This window comes from Muscardinus avellanarius, assembly GCF_963383645.1.
Source record: "Muscardinus avellanarius genome assembly, chromosome: 9".
Taxonomy (NCBI): Eukaryota; Metazoa; Chordata; class Mammalia; order Rodentia; family Gliridae; genus Muscardinus; species Muscardinus avellanarius.
In genome coordinates, this window is record NC_137795.1 from 52,602,807 (window position 1) to 52,623,596 (window position 20,790).

At 34.5% G+C, this 20,790-nt stretch overlaps 1 pseudogene across 1 annotated transcript in view; it reads left to right on the forward strand.

The window, feature by feature from the left end:
• Positions 1–20,790, forward strand: part of LOC308266789 (histone-binding protein RBBP4-like) — a 91,398-nt pseudogene that overhangs the window by 39,306 nt on the left and 31,302 nt on the right. The window contains exon 2 of the transcript in view: positions 18,652–18,725. The product of the transcript in view is annotated as a histone-binding protein RBBP4-like (transcript). The remainder of the gene's footprint in view (positions 1–18,651; positions 18,726–20,790) is intronic.

The window sequence follows — 20,790 nt, forward strand, 5'->3', positions numbered from 1 at the left end:
GGTATTTTCAGGAAATAAAGAGACAAGAGAAAGCAGGATGTATCTGATGTGTTTGTTCCTGGCTTGCATTTCCATTCCTAAATCCAGTATCATTGCTTTTGAATTTAAACTTGATGACATCTCTGGCCCTAAAATGACAGATGATCACAGCTCTGTTGCTGTTGTCGTTTATAGAGAGGGATAAGAAACTATCATGGGGCATCCCAATCCTGACCTTGGGTACAAGTTTTGGCAGATTCATGCAGTGACCCTTCGGAGTCTCTGAGTGGAGGACTCTCATTTTGATGTGTGATTCCAGGTGCTTCATTACTGCCATATAACTGGCAGGGGTTGGGGCACATTGAGAGTGACTGGAATGCTGTGTGGAGCAGATGCTTACTCTTCTTGTAGAAATAATTATTACATTTTCAGGAGTTTTACAAGCCAGTTGTTAGGTGTAGTCATTATTAAAATTAAATTATGCAAATTTATAATTAAATATATTAAAGTTGATAAACATCTCACATTCATTGCTTTCTAATTATTTTGCTATACATTACTATTGCTGTGTGTGTGTGTGTGTGTGTGTGTGTGTGTGTGTGTGTGTGTGTGTTACTGGAGATGGTACTCAGGGGCATTCTACCTCTGAGCTATACCCCCAGCACTATTATTCTTTATTTTGAAACAGTATCTCACTAAGTTTTGAAGGATCTTACAAGTTGCCAGGCTGCCCAGGAAACTGATTCTCCTGCTCAGACTCCCAGTACTGGGATTATAAGAATGTGCTACCACACCCAGCTCTTGCTTATGTTTTTGAGATTATTTAAACCTATTGTCACTGTATGAAAATAATATCTAATAGTGTATTATTGAATATATATATATATATATATATTTTAACTCTCCTTGTTGTAACACACTGGTAATCATGTGGAAGTATATGCTACAAATTTTGGCCTTCTCCTCCTTGGTTCTTAAACTAAATCTCAAATTAGCAATTCTGCAAATCTTTTAATGAAATTAATGAAGGTGCATTAAAATAGGTAGAAAATAATGATCTATAGCTTACATAAGTAGTTATATTAATATTATATTATGATATGATTATATGTTATTATTATACAATTATGTATTATATACTATATACTATGTTTAAGTTTTTGAAATATTTATATTCTAATATCTAATATTTACTTACATTCTAAGATCAAATTCTAGAAAATTATGATATAAAACCAAGTGCTCAGAAATCGTTAGAAAATTTTGCTTTATTTTAAGTATTAGGCTCTAGTAATTGGCTAATTAATTTTTTGAGATCTAAATTGCATTTACTCATGTCTAGCCCACATTTTAAAACTAACATTCTGGCTGGGTGTGGTGGCGCACGCTTTTAATCCCAGTGCTTAGGAGGTTGAGACAGGAGGATTGCACAGGTTCGAAGCCAGCCTCAGCTACTTAGTGAGGCTCTCAGCAACTTAGTGAGACCCTCCCTGTTTCCAAATAAAGTATAAAATATGTCTAGGAGTATAGCCCAGAGGTAGAAAAGTCCCTGGGTTCCACCTCCAGTACCACTAAATAAATAAATAAATAAATAAATAAATAAATAAATAAATGTAATATTCTTCTTGGATCATTTCTTCATTTACAACAATAAAAATGTTAAAAGAAGTTATTAAAATGTTGTTATACCTAATTAGTTTTAACCCAACTGATAACAACTAGTTAATAAAATTATTAATATTTATAAAAAAGTATTAAAGGGTTATTTTTTAGAAAATTTTGTAGAGAATGTCTCTCAAAAGAGTATAATGGCAGAGAGATAGTTTGATAATACAGAAGACCATCAGAACCTTTTAAAAATTCTCCAGTTTAACTGGTTCTGCCTTTCCTATTTTCATTATTGTGTATCATTGCCAAGAATTGCTAGAGCATGCCTGAGGCTTTTGAAATTTTATCCCCAAATTCCAAAGAGTCTGTTACAAAACACTCTTTGACTGTGTAGATCTGCTAATCCCCAGCCTGCCCACTTGATGTGCCCAGGATAGAACCAGGGGGCCCCCTAGTTTGGTACTTGGTTCAGATGACATAGAAAAGGAATCATAAACAGAACCTAGTCCCACAGAAGAAGAAAATTTTAAGATTATATTAAATGTCTACAATGTGAATGTTACACCCATTTTGTTATTGAAATGAATTCAATAAATTTTTATATATGATGACATATGGCTTTCTAGTGCCTAGTTTAGCAGTTGAGCTAGTTTGAAGTGCTAAAATAAAACTAATAAAATATTAATCAACTTTCTATGCCTTCTTATTTATCCAATATCTGTTTTGTGTATGTTTGAAATGTGCTAGGTATTGAATAGACTCTGGGGAACAATGATTAAAGAATAAAACATGATTCTTGTTCTCACATAACTATGCAGTATTGTGAAAATGAAAGGCTTTGGAAAATAAGTTTAAGTACAATTATAAGTGTTATAAGAAACACAAGGGTAAGCCAGAATCAATAACACAGTGTTTAATATAATGTATTAGTTCATTTCCTATTGCTATAAGAAAATACCTAAGGCTTGTATTAAGGTTTGGATATAGAGTATCCTCAGGAAGAGCTCATATATTGGAAATGCAAAAATGTTCAAAGGTGATATGATTGAATCATCGATGGGTTTATCCATTGATGGACTAATGGGTTTACTAGGTGGTAATGCAGGCAGGTCGGATGTGGTTGGAGATGGTAGATCACTGAGGTGATGTGGTATGGCCTTGGGGCTTATATATGTCTCTTACCTCTTCCCCTTTCTTTGCTTCCCACTTTCATGCCTTGAGCTCTGCAGATGTGACCTGCCTTAACATGAACTGAAACCTCAGAAACTTCCAGAACTGTGAGCAAATAAATCTCTTTCTAAGTTGTTGTCATCAGGTATTTGGGGTCATAGCAGTGAGAATGCTATGGAGTTTTTTTTAGATCATAGTTTGGGAGGCTGAATGTTTGAGATCAGGCAGTTCCATCTGTTTGGCTTCTCTTCTGCATCATATAAGATAGTATGACAATGACTGGGGTATCAAATTATTTAAGAGATCACATGACAAGAAAGAAAGTCACAGAGATTTGGGATCTAGGCTTGCTCTTTTTATAACAACTTACTCCTGGGAAATAACAGAGGACCTGACAAAACTATATTAATGTTTTCTCTTGATGGTGTCCCCCAGTAACCTAATTATTGCCCACTTGGCTAAACCTTTTAAAGATTCCTTCATCTTTGAGTACAGCTACACTGGGGATGAAGATTCCAACACATGAACCTTGGATAACACATTCAAACCACACTGAAACCATTGTGCATAGTTTGAGAAAGGCAGGGAATATTTCTCAAAAGAAGTGGCATTGCCAATAAAATCAAAAGAAACCAAAGAAGAGGGCAGCATTACAAGCCAACATGTCTCTCATTCTTTTCATAGTCCATATAGCTGTATTGCTATTTTTTAAGTATTTTGGAAAATACCATACCAAAAAGCTTAATAGGGAAATTGAAGAGAGTACACATTTACTGAAACTCTTTCTGATACCCTGCCCCCCATATTCTTTACTTCTATTATTCTCAAACTTAGGCAAGATTCAGTTTAATTCAGTAAATCCACTGGGTCAATTTAGAGAGAAAATTTGACTTTTGAAAGAAAGAATAAGGAGAGTGTGACTTACCACTTTTCTCTCTCATCTGCTCATTTGTAGGGGACTTTCCTCCCTTTATTTATAGATGCTCGTAGTTATATGCAAAATGGTCTATATATGAGCATGTTTAAATGAATTATTATTTATTCATAACTATGTTTCCCTTTCTCCCTAAGAGACTAGCATATCAGTTTAATATTTACCTATATTTTATTCTTATAATTTTGTGATTTCATTTTAAATTTAATTAAATACATATAATTTAGCTTATATATAAAGATTTAATGCTTTCTGTATCAACTGTTGAAAAATAAATGTCCTAATGTATCAATTTGTGAGGCATCTCTTATTATATGTTAGGTTCCTGTATATTTTCAAGTCTACTCAGAACTAGTCACAATAATTTATTAATCTGTGGGTTGTTTTTATTCTGATCTCTTAGTGTTTAAGTTATTTTAATTTTATGATGTATTTTTATAACTGAACAAGTCCTTGTTTTTAATTTACTGTTTATTTTTAGTTTAAACTATTTAAAACTATATAAGCTAAAAATTATTGTCCATTGAGATTGTGATTTGGAGAGCATTCAATTTCTATCTTCATCAAGAAAACTAATCACTTTACAAAAATCACTCTTTTCATCCAATGACCTAATATCTCTCTTTCTGATTATATATCATTTATATGTAATATGTGTTATATATAATATATATATATCATCTATTCTGTTTGCTTCTTATTAAAGTTATTCCAAAATACTACATATGATGCTGTTACTAATAGTCTTTTCCTAGTTATCATCCCAATAGGTTTCATTGTATTACTTTCTGTTCTTCTGGTATATATTAACAGCCCTGCTAAGAGTAGATATCCTTACTTTCTTCCTGATTTTAAAAGGAAATAATCTATAATTGTTTGAACAATGGTCAGTAACCCTCCAATTGTGATTCAAGGAAAATAATATTCCAGATGAAAGATAATGCTCCCCTTAGGGGCACATATTTCACACATTATTTTTAAGTATGAAATATTTATTCCAACATAGAATTGCATCCTGTTCTCTTCAATAATACTTATACAGTAGACTTAATGATTCCAAACATAATTAAATTCGTTCTTATTTGATTGTTGCTTTTTAATATTTCCAAGAAATGATGCTTCTCACCTAAAACATGTCAACTCACATATAACTGTTATACTGAACTTTATTAAATAAAACAGTTTTGAGAATGTGTATGTGTGTGTGAATACACATGCTAGTTGTCATGCACAATATTGACAGCAGCCTAGAAACACAGCTTAAATTTCATTTCTTTCATGAAGTTTTTCTTGATTTCCTGGACATAAATAATTCTTTCCTCTTAATTTCTAAAATATTTATTTTCAACTCTCATGCACCACTTGTCACATAAAATTAATTAGTGCAGATTCTTAAAAGTTGCTTCACTTTTATTCTTTTCCTGTAAAGTGTAGTGGTCACAATCACAGGGTCAGAAGTTAGACTAACTGGTTTAAAGATCTCAGTTCTGCTTCTTATCTTGATGTCTGACTAAGGTTCTAGGATAAATTATTTTTACCCTCTGAGCTTTTCATACACAAAATATAACTAGTAATACTTGTTATTAATTAAAAGTATTTTAGAGTGTTCTGAAAATTAATAGAATGTGTTAAAGTACTTGGAATGTTTCTTGGTTCAATTTATTATAATAAATAATTATGAATAGTTGCTATTTTTTTTTTCTTTTTGTGGTGCTGGGGATTGAACCCAGGGGCATTCTACCTCTGAACTATACCCCAGCCCGATTTTTATTTTTTATTTTGAAACAGGGTCTCACTAAGTTGCAGGGTTTCACTATGTAGCGGAGGCTGGCCAGGAACCGGATTCTCCTTTCTCAGCCTTCCAAGTGCTGGGATTACAAGCTTGTGCCACCATGTCTGGTTTGAATAGTGGCTATTTAAGGTCACCTTTATGTCTATGCATATTAAATGTTATTTATTCAACGCTAAATTGATGAGGAAGGTGAAAATTGTAGAGATTAAGTTATTTCCCCCAAAAAAATCTTTAGTAAATCAAGAAATTAAAATTCCAACTGTTTGCCTTACAGCAAAGCCTCTGCTCTTAATATGCAATTCAGGGTCCTAAACAGTACCATGAGGACAAGGGGTCTCATATAAATCTGTAGATTCACATGCAGAATGGAGAAGTTATATATGAAATATAATGTAAATATTGCAACTATAAAGACACTCCAGTCACGCTCAAACTTCAAACTTTGCTGTACTCTAGAGTCACCAAATTAGTTTTTGTTATGTCTTCCAGCTCCTCATCTCCTTATCATTTTTTTTTTTGTGTGTGTGTGTGTGTGGTGCTGGGGATTGAACCCAGGGGCATTCTACTTCTGAGCTACACCCCTAGCCCAATAATTTATTCTTTTGAAACAGGATCTCACAAATCGCAGAAGGCCTAAGTAGCTGTGGCTGGCTGAGAACCCAGATCCCCCTTTCTCAGCCTCCCACGTACTGGTATTACAAGCATCCACCACCACACTCAGCTCCTCCTCCTCATTTTCATTCTTACCCCTGGTGCACCCATACCACCTAAATATGGATTTCTCATAGTCTAAGCATCAATATTTTTAAAATTCCTCATATGATTCTGATGCATAGCTGAGATTGAGAGCTGGTGGTTTAGAACTGCTTAGAGTGTGTGTGTGTGTGTGTGTGTGTGTGTGTGTGTGTGTGTGTGTGTGTTTTGGGATTGAACTCAGGGGTATTCTATCTCTGATATACACCCCTAGCCTAGCCTTTAAATTTTGTGGGTTTATTTTTTGTGGGTTTTTTTCTTTGTTTTTGGGGTGATACTGGGGTTCCTGGAAGCTCTTCTTCCTCCGGGCTACACTCCCAGACCTATTTTATACTTTTTTTATTTTTGGAAACAGGGTCTCTGAAGCCAGCGAGGCTGACTTTGAACCAGAGCGATCCTCCTGTCTCCGCCTCCCAAGCTTGGGGATTACAAGCATGCGTCACTACGCCTGGCTAAAGTTTGTTTTTAAACAGTGTCTTGCTAGGTTACTCAGTGTATCTCTAGGTTTCTGAGGCTTTCCTCAAACCTACGATCCTCCTTTCTCAGCCTTTCAAATACTCAGATTATGGGTATGCACTACACCTGGCATTATTTAGAATTTAGAGGAATGAACGCCCAAGTCCTCAGAAGTTTCTTTCAGGATTTGATACCTGGAGAAGGAAAAAGTTGCCAAAGAATTATTTGGAGAAGAATGAATGAATTAGGGAGAAAAATGCAAATAGAATGTACAGAAATATAACAGAGGAGAAAGAGTGCATAGTACTTTGGGGCAACTGTCAGAATTCTGCACTGCTGGTCATCTTGTGCCAGCTGCTAAGTGATATTTTTTTTTGTATAATAATGTTTTCAGTTTTTCATTGATCATCTTCTTGCTTTACAGCATGGTTCCGTTTTTCTTCCTTCTCAAATGCTCTCTGACAAGCCAACCATGTGTTTTCTATGACTATCGAAATTAATCTCATTCTAAATACATTCTTGCTTTCTGTTTATTATTTAGTGCTTTATAATTTTAATTAAAATGTTTGTTATGGCATATTAGATGCTTTTTTTGTTCTTATTTAAAATATTGAGCCGAGCATGGTGGCGCACGCTTGTAATCCCAGCGTTCAGGAGGCTGAGACAGGAGGATCGCGGTTCGCAGACTGCCTCAGCTACTTAGTGAGGCCCTTTGCAACTCAGTGAGATCCTGTTTCAAAATAAAGAATAAAAAATTGGGCAGGGGGTGTAGCTCGGAGGTCAAATGCCTCTGGGTTCCATCCCCAGACCCACAAAAAGAAAAAAATAAAATAAAATATTGAGTGATTTATCTCTTCTGTTAGGTTGTGCACATTTTAAAGGTAAGGCCATTTGTATTTCTTATAATTCACAGTAAGTGATTTTTAAGTATATAAGTGCTAAAATAATATTTTTCTATTGTGTAATTTGTTGTAAATAACATGATTGTTAGTACTTTTGAGGGATAGGGTTAAGAGTGTAGCTCAAAGGTAGAACACTCATTGGTTTCATCTCTAGTATCACACACACACACACACACACACACACATACACACACACACACACACACACCATAAATAGAGTAGAAATTTGAATACCTTAAAATATGTGTGTATAGTAAATATGTATATAAACTGTATTTATAATTAAAAAATGTCAGTTTAAAAATAATAAAAATAATCTGTTTTGAAAACAGATTAAAATTTAAGTCCATAAATAAATATTTGGGTTTAAATAATTCACCTAGATACCTCAAGCTGCATTAGTAGTGAAAAATCAGATATTTTTTTTCTAAATGGTTCCAGATGGTATGACAAGTTGGTACAACAGAGATTTTTGTGAAACCAATTATTTTGTTTTAAACCATGGGCAAAGGACTTCTAGAAAATAATAGTTCAGAATGTGATTTGAGTCATAACTGGAAATTCCAAAGACAATAATAAAAACAAATTAAAATCTAAGTCTGTGGGGAAAATGTTGTTTACTACAAATCTAAAGTAGAAAATTCAAATGTAAAAAAGTAAGATTTTTTTTTCTAGTGGCAAATAGTAGCAAAATGCAACAAATGGCTTGAAATCACATCTCTGATAGTTTCAGGAAATTACTCTGGGGTTTCTGTTTTAAAAGAAATGAATAAATATCATACTCTTATAAACTGTACTAAGTCAATATGTGTCTGAACTGTTTAGTGAAATCTCATAGTGTCAATTACTCCTGTGAGAACAGTAATGTATAAGTGAAATTAGTAGATTAGAAAGTTAATTGACCAATTTGAACTGGTATCTTCATAATCATGTGGCCACTTGTGTTACATATTCAACAGAAATGGCTGTTGTCATGACATTTCAGATACTAAGAGACATTTTAGAAGTGCTTAGAAGATGCTCACAAAACCCTGGAATCAGCTTTTGGAGGAAAATACTGGAGCACTGCTAAGTAAGTCCTCTGAAACAGTACTCCCGGAGATAACAGCTAGCAGTTGAAAAAAACATTGCTAACCTGGTATTGTGGCCTACAAAAAAGAAAGAAAAACCAAAGCAATCAATTGTAATTTTACCCTCATGATTTGGTTTATTAGATAGATTAAAGACTGAAAAAAATTAGGATATGACGAACAATAAAAACAGGATCTTCACCAAGGCAAAACCATGGAGCATTGGTTAATAATTCTAAAATCATGCCACTTTCATAAATAGCAATCTAGAATTCTACAACTTTATGGCCCTGTTACACTTGGACAGGGAATTTTATAGGTGGCATAACATACTGGCAAAAGCAAAGATTAGCAATGGCATTTATGTGCATGTTTCCTGATGTTCTTTGTGCCTGCAGGGAGCTGCTGCTGTGTTTTTCTGAGTATCTTTTCCTCTTCTGCAAAATAACAAAATTAGACTAGATCAGTAATTTTCTCTTTTTGCCGGTTGCTGCCCATACATTTCAAAAGGCTCGTTTCATATTTAGTCATAAATGGGCCATTAGACTTTTCTAATATGTCAGAGTGCCCATCAACTTACCTGTTGTCATAATCTAGTCAGAGAGTGAAATCTGGATTTATGTGAATGGGGTCAGAGGGGATATATAGAATCGTATGAACTCTTTGAGAGTTACTTAATGGTATCTCTGATGTCCAAAAATAATTTGGAGAAACTAGATTTCAACCATGCTTTTTAAAAAGGAAACATGGTGTACAAAGGAATTTTAGTAGTTCTACAAAACTGCAAGCACACGCTTGTAATCCCAATACTTGGGAGTCTGAGACAGGAGGATCGCATGGGTTCAGAGCCAGCCTTAGCTACTGAGGCTCTCAGCACCTTAGTGAGACCCTGTTTCCAAAAAAAAAAAAAAAAATATATATATATATATATATATATATATATACATATATACACATATATACACACACACACACACACACACACACACACACACACACACACATATATATATATATATATATATATATATATATATATATATATATATATGTGGTCTGGGAGTGCAGCCCGGAGGTAGAAGGCCTCTGGGTTCCATCCCCAGTACCACAAAAAATAAAAAAATAAAAAACTTCTGTAAAAAATGATTTTTATTGACCAATTACTAGACACTCTCAAAATAATTCTACTGATAACCTTTCACTTTATATAAACTTGTAATCTTTATATCCATCTGTAATCAGATGTAGAAACCCAGGCATTGAGAGCTTAGATTATTTACCAACCACCAAAATTAGGTGTTGAGACAGGGGTTTGAATCCAGGAGTCTGGCTCCATAGCTTGTATTTCTCACAATCCAGTGTGTTATTAATTAATTAATATATATATGGGAGGCAATCAAGGTATTAAACTGTTGTGACAGTTTACCTCATTATACAAAACATGTAATAAAGCAATTTCTGCTTCCACTGGACATCTTCAACTCTCAGCAAATGTAGAACTATAGATCCATTATCAAAACTATCCAGCCTTAAGTATATCCATCCTCTAAAGGGAAACTCTAAAATCAAGTGTTTATATAAAGACGTGCCTGAGTAATTCATCATTATCAGTTTATCTTTCTTTTCAGCAAAATCTTCTTTATGAATAATAAAGCATAGGTGAACATCAATTCATATGTAAAATTCTATTTAATTTAATGGATATCAGTGAGAATGTTTTAGTTATCTTGAAGATTTTGAAACATGCAATCAAATGCAAAAAATATTGCAGATAACACTCATTATTTCTGTTTTGCTTTTGTTATAACAAGCGTGGCACAACTTGACATGGGTAAATAGTTGCCGAGATGAATTTTTTCCTGTTTACCTTATAATCAGAGATAATCTTCCATTAAGGTTTTTGAGAATGAGTGTTGAAGTCCTATTTATATTCCTTATCATCAAAAAACCTCTCAAATTGGCTAATAATAATGCTTCAAGACATTAACATCTCTCTTCTTTCTCTTCTTCTCTCTCCTTCTTTTACTCTTTTTTGTTTTGTGGTACTTGGTATTGAACTCAGGAGCATACTACTTCTGATCTAGACCCCCAGGACTATTTATTTTTTATTTTGAAGCAGTGTCTCAGTAGTTTCCTCTGAGGCTTTCTTCAAACCTAGGCTCTTCCTGTCTCAGCTGCCCAAATATTGGGATTATAGGCATGCACCACCATATCTGGCTGACACTCACTTTTTAGTTTGCCATTTGCACTTCTATTGTGTACAACTGCTTACGTGAATGCGTCTGTGCCTTGCTTGTCATCCATGATATGGAAATTCACTTGTATAGATTTACATGAACAGATATCTTCAGGTCTGAATGTAGCTTTAAAAATTTAGAAATATCATAGAAATGCACTTTTGAAATTTTAATTTAATTTTTTAAAAATTGCTTGGCTTTTATTTTGTTTTATTAGTGCATTGTAGTCATACATGCACACATCACTGTAGTCATACATGTCATATGATATGTGCATGTATGCCCACATGCGCATATCATTTAGCCCTTCCCCACTTCCTACTTCATCCTCCCTCCTCCTCATGTTTGGCTTCGTGATTGACTTAGAAGTGCACTTTATTGACGGCATGCTGACATAAAGTTCAAGTACATGCACAGAGACAACACATTTGCACAAGATAGTTCATCCTGAATAATCAGTTAATGTTGGAGGTTCCACAGGATCAAAATTTAACATAAAACATATTTTCTGTGGATATTATCTATCACTCCAGCTTTTATTTGGTAAAATACATATTTAAGCTGGGCGTGGTGGTGCACACTTGTAATCCTAGCATTCGGGCTGAGGCCGGAGGATCATGTTTCATAGACAGCCTCATTTACTTAGCGAGGCCCTTTAAAACTGAGCGAGAACCCTATTTCAAAAACAAAAAGACTAAAAAATAGGGCTGGTGATGTAGTTTGGAGGTAGAATGCCCCTGGGTTCCATCCCCAGTACTGAAAAAATAATATTTAAAATATTAAACTCTAATTGGCTACAGAGTCTCTAAAATATTACAAGACTTAAGTCTATATTTTTAAAATCATTTGGATTAGTCGCCTTTGTATTACTACAATGAAATAGCTGAGGTGACTTATATTGAGAAATATTCATTTATCTCGCAGTTATGAAGGTTAGAGTCCAAGACTGGTACCACCATAATTTGGGGTCTCTGTGGAGGGTACTGGATTGCCATGATGGTGAAGATGTGTAGGAAGAAGCTGACTACTTCACAAGGCAGGAACCAAAGAGAAGCAGAGAAGAAGACAGTGGTACCACAGAATCATTTTAGAGAATACCTCCTATGACCTAACAACCTAAGGCTCCACCTCCTAGAAGACCACCATAAGAACACATGGGATTTTAGAGACATTCTAAATTCACATCATAGCACCATTAGACTCAGAACTAATTGTATATTATTTAAGGAGGTGACATGGGATTATAAAAATGCAAAATTATTATTGAGTACTAAATTTATGAATTTGTTTATTGGTAGATATTTTGACATATATTTTGCTTATCTTTTATAAAACTTTTCTTCAAAAATGGAAGACATGGAAAAATAAACATATTTATGCTTAAAAATTTTTATGTTGTACTGTTGACTTCATATCTAGCAAAATTTCAACTAACTTGGATTTACAAGACCAGTTTTTTAAGGAGATCAAAACTTATTCTTTGCCCAACATGATCACACCAAGGCAAAATACCCTTTCTTTCATCCTTAAAAGGAGCTGTGTGAATGTGTTTTTATAATACTTCATGCATTAATAAAATCGTTTTACAAATGCTTGCACTCTTTATGTGGGCACTAAGAATATCAGTGAGATTTTGCACAATCAAAAATTAAGAGTAGTAAGAAGGGATGAAAGTAAATATGTGGCTAAGACTTTGTCCAATCTAAAATTATTTCCTTTTGGGAATTTTGAAAAAGATATCAGCTTTTCAACAAGCTTTAAGTGTGTATTATTTTGATCCTTTTCTTCTGTTTTTTCTATATACAAATCATTAACTCCTGACAAATTTTCCTTTAAAATATCCTGTGTATTTGTTCCTTCATATTCTTTCCCATCTTAAGCCATACAATTGTGTTTCTTTGTATTATTGCAAAAATATAATCTCTGTGCCTCCAGTAATTCTGTTTTCCCCAGATTCAACTATAAAGATGATTTTATATTCTAAACCCTTTAACAAAAATTGTAAAGGTTCCACATTACTTTCCTGATAAACTCGAAACATCTCAGCATGAAATTTATACAAAACACAACATACACACAAACACACACACACACACACACACACACCTTTTCATACTAATCAATGCTTTGTAGCATAAACCTATGACATGTATGCCAAGGTTCATAATAACTGTTCCACCTCTTCTCTTATTTAAATTTTTAAGTTTTTCTTAAGATACAGAACATTTATTCTTTCCTATTTTAATAAAATTTTATTATTCTTAATAGTAATGAGGGATTCAAGTTTCATATTGACAAGATCATTGTATTTATTACTTATTTACTCTTATTTCTTCTTTTGAGGATGTGATCATTCTATCTGGGAAATAACTTTTGTTTGATTCTGCTTTCATGTGAGATGTTTTTCGCAAACTTACTGTACTTTTTTTTTTGTGTGTGGTACTAGGGTTCCTGGAAACCTTCTACCTCCAGGCTATACTCCCAGGCCTATTTTATATTTTTATTTGGAAACAGGGTCTCTTAAGCCGGTGAGGCTGGCTTTGAACCTGCAAGATCCTCCTGTCTCTGCCTCTCAGGCGCGGGGATTACAAGTGTGCACCACCACACCTGGCTCTTACTGTACTTTTTATTTCATAATACAGGAAATACAGTTGCTAACATGTAACACTAATATGACATTAACTAAATAATGTGAGAGAAATTGAAGTTGGACAGATTGGTCTAAATTTATCTAAAATGATGACCTCTTAAAAGGCAGATCCCAATGTAATTTATTCACACATAACATATGGTTTCTGTAATAAGCTTTTATACCTAACTTTTAGGTAATTAACTGGTGTATTTTTTTCAAAAAATTTTTCTGGGGGTGTTAGGAATTGAACCTATGGGTGTTCTATCTCCAAGTTACACTCCAGCCCTATTTATTCATCATTCTTGTTGCTAAAGTTAAACTGGTGAACAAGAGTCCCAGTCCACTGGCTCTGCCAGATTTCCAAAGAGCATAAAGACCCATCCATAATGCCCAAGTGACTAGGGTAAAACAGGCACTGTAGGAGTTTATAGACAGACACTGACCCAGAAAGGAATCTTAGCAAACTCTAAAGGGGTGATCTACTGAACTCTGGAGAAGGAGCAGGTAGTTACCTGTTAGAAGGAAGGATGAGCACTCAGGCAAAGAGAACACATAGTTAAAGATCTTGTAGTAAAAGGGAATAGACTGGTTCAAGGCCTAAAACAGTAAAGTGACTGAAAGGATAAATTAAGGGGAAATGGAAGGGGGGATGAGGCTGAAGAAAGAGATGGAGCAGGCCTGGGGCTAATCTTTGGTAAGGAGGTTTCTCGTTATCATCAGTTAGGAAAGCCAAACAGAGATTTTAACTGGAGAAAGTGATTGTATAGAGAAAAAACTGCTAATGATAATTGACAGCTTAGTATAAAGGATTTGTAGGTGTTAAGCATTCATAATAAACACTCAGGAACTGTTCAAAGACACATTTGCTACCATAATATTTTTTATAGAAAACACTTTAAATTATAATTCAAAAGCATCTTTTTGTGCTCACTTTTAACGATTGTATGTAAGCATATTTTTGTGCTCACTTTTAACGATTGTATATCTGCTTAATAAAGTGACAACCCAAAATCTTTTCAATAATCCACAAATTAAACTCTAGAAATGACTAAATATTTTTAAATTAAAGCACTAGAAGTGAATAAATGATCAAAATGTTTATGAAATGCTAATTCCATGTCTCCATGGATTCTCAAGCAATTTTATCCTTATGCCCCTAGTTTGCTTCTGGTTTAGGTTGGAAATGACTTGAAATTGTTACCACCTGACAGCTGCCAACGTATTTGGAGTTAATCGATTCTCAGCTTAGCTACTAGAGCAGGTGTCCACGTGGTAAACCCAATACCCTAATTGCCACTAATTGGTTTCTTGTTCAGTAAAGTCGGTAAGAAGGCCAAAGATCAAATTGTTTAATCGCATCAATAAGAAATGGAAAAGACCACTTGGGTCACCTTTCTCTTCCCTTGAAACCAGAGCAAATCCACTTCCTGTTTTTCCCCAGAAGTACTTTGTCCAATACAATTTAGAATGAATCAAATGATATGAATCCTCTGCTCCCCTTACAAAATTTCTGCATATGTTTCTTTTATCTCCTCCAGTTATTATCTATCCTCTTTGCTTCCTTAATAAACATCTTAGGAAATTCTTGCTCTTGCTCTGTGTTCCCAGGATTCACATAGTAAGCTGAGATGTTCAGTGAAGTCATTGAGAAAGAATGAGAAGGAAAACTGAATCGCCTAATTACCTCAGTGGGTGGTCCCTGTCCATGGAGATGAAATTTACCACAAGTGTGGGATTGTGGTAACTATGAGCTATCCAAGTACAATAATACAGACCTAATGTGTATTTGATATTATGACCAGAAAGCCACCATAAATGATAAGCAAATAAAATGCATTAAAGGTTGACTAGGAAAATGAAAATATGTGACCTTGACTAGTCTGTTTGTTGTGTTTTTAAAGCTGAGTAAAATGTATATGACTAACAAATATGAATTTTCAACAATGGGACCTTAAAATGTGATATTACTGGAAAGTGTTGAAAGTAGTTATTGGATATTTGAAATTTAGGAAAGGCATTTCTATGAGTAAGTACAGGTTCTTTTCACATTATGAGAACGTATTACACTGCATCAATAAAAGTTAAAGAGGGGGAGGGGTTTTCATGTTCTTATAATATGACCTTAAAAGCTTTCTTGTTTCGTGATGTAGAGAATTGAATTTCAGTAGTAGAGTGAAAAGCGAATCTAGAACTGTGGTTTAGAGATCTAATTTTCCAAAGTCGTCTTATTTCACAAGTACCATCTGTTAAGTTCTACCTTTTATGGTTCTTTTTTTATTGCACTCAAGTGCCAAACAGAACACTCTGAACTATGACAGAGAAATCTTATAGTTATGGGGACAGTGGTTGTGGAGGGAAACATCTTGGGTTGATAAAGTATTTGAGTGGTTTAGTGTTTTGCACATGGAGAGACAATCCTGAAGTCATCTAGCACCTGTTTTTCCAGATTCTGATATATCTGGCTTACATAGGCTCTTTTATTTTCCTTCTGATGTAAAGGATTTTTCTAGTAAAAGTATGGGGATACAGACTGTCCATAGCAAAAATAATGTAAGAAAGCTGTAACACTCACAAGGCTTAGTTCCTGGCCTTTATCTTAAAACTTACTTATAGAATTTAATACTAATCCTAAACAGATAGCAAGTACAAGTCTCCCAGAAAAAGGAAAAAGGATGTTAAAGAACTGATGCTTCTCTTTTGGATCTGTTCCCATCAGTAGGCTTTCTGCATCTTATAGTAGTTCTATTTTTATTTTTTAATTTTAAATTAAAATTTTATTATAGGTATTTTTAATAAAATGCTGAACTCATAGAAGAGAGAGTAGAAGGTTGCCAAGAGATTCCAGGTCACAGGGGTAGGGAAGATGAGGAAACGTTGCCCAAGGGGTACAACATTCAGTTATAAGACAAATCAGTTTTGGAAACCTAACCTGCAGCATGGTGATTATAGTAAAAATATGTATTACTGAAATTTTCTGAGAGAGTATATCTTACATATTTTCAACAAAAATAGCCATGTGAGGTGAAGGGTACATTAATGAGCATGATTGCAGAAATCGTTTTATAACTTATCATATATTAAAACTTCTTGTTGTACCTCTTAAATATATATAATCTTTGTTTTTCAAGTATACCTCAATACAGCCAAATGTAAACACTTTTTTTTTTTTTTTGCAGTACTGAGGATAGAATTCAGGTGCATTCTACCTCCGAGCAACACACCCAGCCCTATTTTATTATTCTTTATTTTGAAACAGGGTTTCACTGAGTTGCAAAGGGCCTCACTAAGTAGCTGAGGCTGTCCTTGTACCATGATCCTCCTATCTCAGCCTTCCAAATTTCAACTGGGATTACAAGAATGTGCTGTAAATACATTTTTTAAATGAATATTTTTCCTACACAAATAGCATACAGATGCTGGGCTTCCCCAGTGTTCACTTGCTGGAAAAACATTAACAAAAAATATTAAACAGTTTTATAATCATGCCATAATACATATGATATATAAAATTCCTATTTTAATTTAGGCTTCATGGGTATGACTTTACCAAAAAGCATCCTCCATATGGCACTTGGTAAATGAAAGGAATACTGGGAGGCCATACTTTTAGATCAGCTCAGTCTAATGATAACTAAAAAATTTATCAACAGTTGTATAAAGGATTAGACTTCTCTTTGTGGTGAGGTTCTTTAGTAAAATATTTTGTTCACCTCTCTGCTCTCAACTATGCAGCCTTACAGTACTAGAAGCATCGTGACTTTTCTTCAGCTATCTAAGACACTCATGCCACTCAGGAGCACCTCCTGTTTATTTTTTCCCACAATTTTTATTTTTTATATGCACATACAGTTTTGAAATTTGGTACATGCCCATTTTTAATAAAATTAAATATCAGTAGTTCCATAAGTAAAGACTTAAAGAAGATTTATTTTTATTACTCCTGTAACGATTGGTTACATAATTGTTATGAGGCAGAACAGTATGCTAAGTATTAGGGAAAAGCTGTGCTTTCTAAGCATTTGCTGAGTACCCAATATCAATAAAACTGCTCATAAAATGTCTAATTCCTATTTGACGTTGAAATAAGAATCCATTTAGCTCTTTATTTTTAATGTATGCACTATATTGAGGATATCTCAGCATTTATTGAATATTGATAAATACTAATTTCTCATATATCTAAATGTTCTATGGATAAGATTTTAAAACTATACTTTTTTGTGGTATTGGGGTTCCTGGAAGCCCTTCTATCTCCGGGCTACACTCCCAGACCCATTTTTACATATTTTGATTTGGAAACAGGATCTCCTAAGCTAGCGCGCGTGGCTGGCTTCGAACCTGTGCGATCCTCCTGCCTCCACCTCCCGAGCGCGGGGATTACAAGCGTGCGCCACCACGCCCAGCTTAAAATATACTTTTAATGGTGCATTGTAATTATACATCATAATGAGGTTCAGAGTGACAGAAGCATGCATGAGCACGGTGCTTGTCTTTTCCTCCACTCCCCCTCCCCCTCCCTGTACATATTATTGAGACTGGTACTGATAACTTCAGACATGAACATAACATTATTTGAACTGTTTCTTTTGTCAGATTTCCCTTTACCCCTCCTCATCTCCCTCCTCAAATCCCCTCCCACTATTCTATTGGTCTCTCTTCATTTACCTAAAGTTTCTCTTGTTTCCTAATTTCTCTCTAGCTTTCACATATGAAAGAAAACTTGTGACCCTTCGCTTTCTGCAATTGGCTTATCTCGCTTAGCATAATATTCTCTGGTTCCATCCACTTTCCTGCAAATCGCACAATTTTGTTCTTCTTTACAGCTAAGTGAAAACCCATTGTGTTTCACACTCTGGTAATCCATTTATCTCTTTTAATCACGTATCTGTTAATATCGTATAAGTCTGAGTCTAATCAGGAGACTACATCATAATTCGCAAAGAAAAAGTTTAATATAAAACTAAAATAGGGGATTAGAGTAACAAAAGGTTGGCTAATAAGCATGAAAAGCAAAGCTAATTCATATAGGAATAAAATCTATATGGAACAGGCAGTATCCTAGGATTGAGATAAGTGTCTGCAGAATAGTCCCTCTTTTTATTTTGGCCTGATATCCAGAGTATGGAAGAAGGAACATCCTTGGCTTGTTGAAAGACAAAGAAGTTGCATTGCCCTGCCGGTGGAACTTGCAGGTAATCTGTACTTTGGAGACTTTGGAACTTGCCAAAAAAAAAAAAAAAAATCACCATCTTGATAGCTAGGGAAAACTCATAGACATGATGGAACTTTCTTTGGGGTGTCCTTAGGAAAGCCACTGGCCCCCAAGTGCTTGCACAGCATTCTGCAAAAACCAGCTACTGAAGACACACCTGCACTGAAGGCGTCTGGTGCTAGAGGAGCTGCATTCTAAAATTTTGGTTTTATTGTTATGCAAGTATTTTTAAACCAACAGATCAGAAGACAAATGCCACTGAAAAGATAGTTTGTTAGACTTACACATCCCATGCCATGCCAGGGAGATTCACTTAAGGAAGCAGTCAGGAGACAGGGAATGGCAGGGGTGGTGGTGGTGGTAGGGGTGTGTGGACAAAAATCTATTTTGTGTTTCTTCCTGGAAGGAATAAGCAAGTCAGAATATGCAGGTTTCTAATTAGCTAGTTCAACTTCAGGTGAACTTTCCCTTCTCAGACATAGAATTAATGAGAGTGTGAGCCTCTTTGGTTTTAACTGAAACCTAGTAGAGTATATGTGCAAAATTGTCTCTTGTCAATATTTTCAGCCCTCCCCTCTTTGCTTTCCTTTGGGTTTTCTGTGTTCTTTCCCACTAACGAACAGGAAAAGGGCCAACCAAATACCCAAGGGAACTTCCATATGCGAATTTACAGGCTTCCACATTTGTGAGTCTCCCTTTTTCTAGATAAAAAAATTATCTAAATTTTCAACCACCTGGAAACCCCAAACTCAGTCCTCTGACACTCTATCTCAATCCAACGCTGCAGCCTTATACTTGATCTCTAGATTTTTTTCCATGGCTTTGTATACTAGGGAAAGTACAGGACAAAAGCAACAGAAGCCTAGATTTTGCTAGCTGAAATTCCTTTTTTCCAGGAGTCAGTATCCCTCAAATTTCTTCTTCATTTGTGTCAGTCTCTAATGTTTTCAATAGCTAAGTTAAGTAACTTCATATGTGTTATGAAGTATTTTGTCCAAATTTCTTAATTGCTACCTGCAAGCTACTATGATATTACTGCAACTGGCAAGTGTATGCTTTTTGGAACTGGACTCCTTAGAGACCTGGTGGGCCCCAGCTATGTTCTACAGACGGTACAAAAGTGGTGACGTACTGTTGGTGGAGGTGCCCATCTCCCTCACTCCCACTGCTTTAGAAAGAGATGATCTCTTTTTTATGTTTAATTTTATTCTTCAGTGTTTCTCCTTACAAGGTTTTATTTAGAAAATAAAATCTGCTGAGAGCAATTTGGACAGTTATTGTAGTAGAACAATTATTCAACAGATTTTTAATAATATCATAACATGCGCTACACCAGGCTTTGGATTTTAATTTCAGTTAATAGCTAGTGTTAGAGGATATTGTACAATTCTTAATAACTTATATCTATTTTTATATTCACAGGTTCCCTTGCTAATACTTCTAAGTTACAGGAATGAATAAATATTTTGCTATATAGCCCACTTAAACATAGCTATACAAGATAGCAATAAATGTTTCATAAAAGTTCTATTATTCAGTTTTAAAGAGTAGCAAATAGAAGTATTTCTAATTACTAAACTAATATTTCTTTTAAAAAAAATTGGTCATTCAGCATCATATTTTTATTTGCTTTTCAAACACCATTTCAATAACTCTTATTGGTTCAGTATTTTGATCAATTGACTTTATTTCCAAATAAATGAGATATTTTAATTTTCCAGTTATCATAAAAATATCACAAAGGGTATCATATACACTTATATGCTATGAATTAGCCTATTATTTCTTTTAGCCAATGTGAGTCAAAGATGAATTAGAAAAACAAGCCTAGAGATAAGATTTCAGAAAGAAATCTTATGGAGCTAATGTTTTAGTTTGATACAGTCAGATGAGGGTATGTTATGCCTAATCTGAGAAGAAAGTAAAGGGTAAGCAAGTGAAACAGGAAGAAGGCAAGGGACACTTAAAAAATAGGTCTTGGATTGGAATAACAGCAGAAATAATTCTGACCTTAACTATGATCCTTCTATTTATAATATAACATA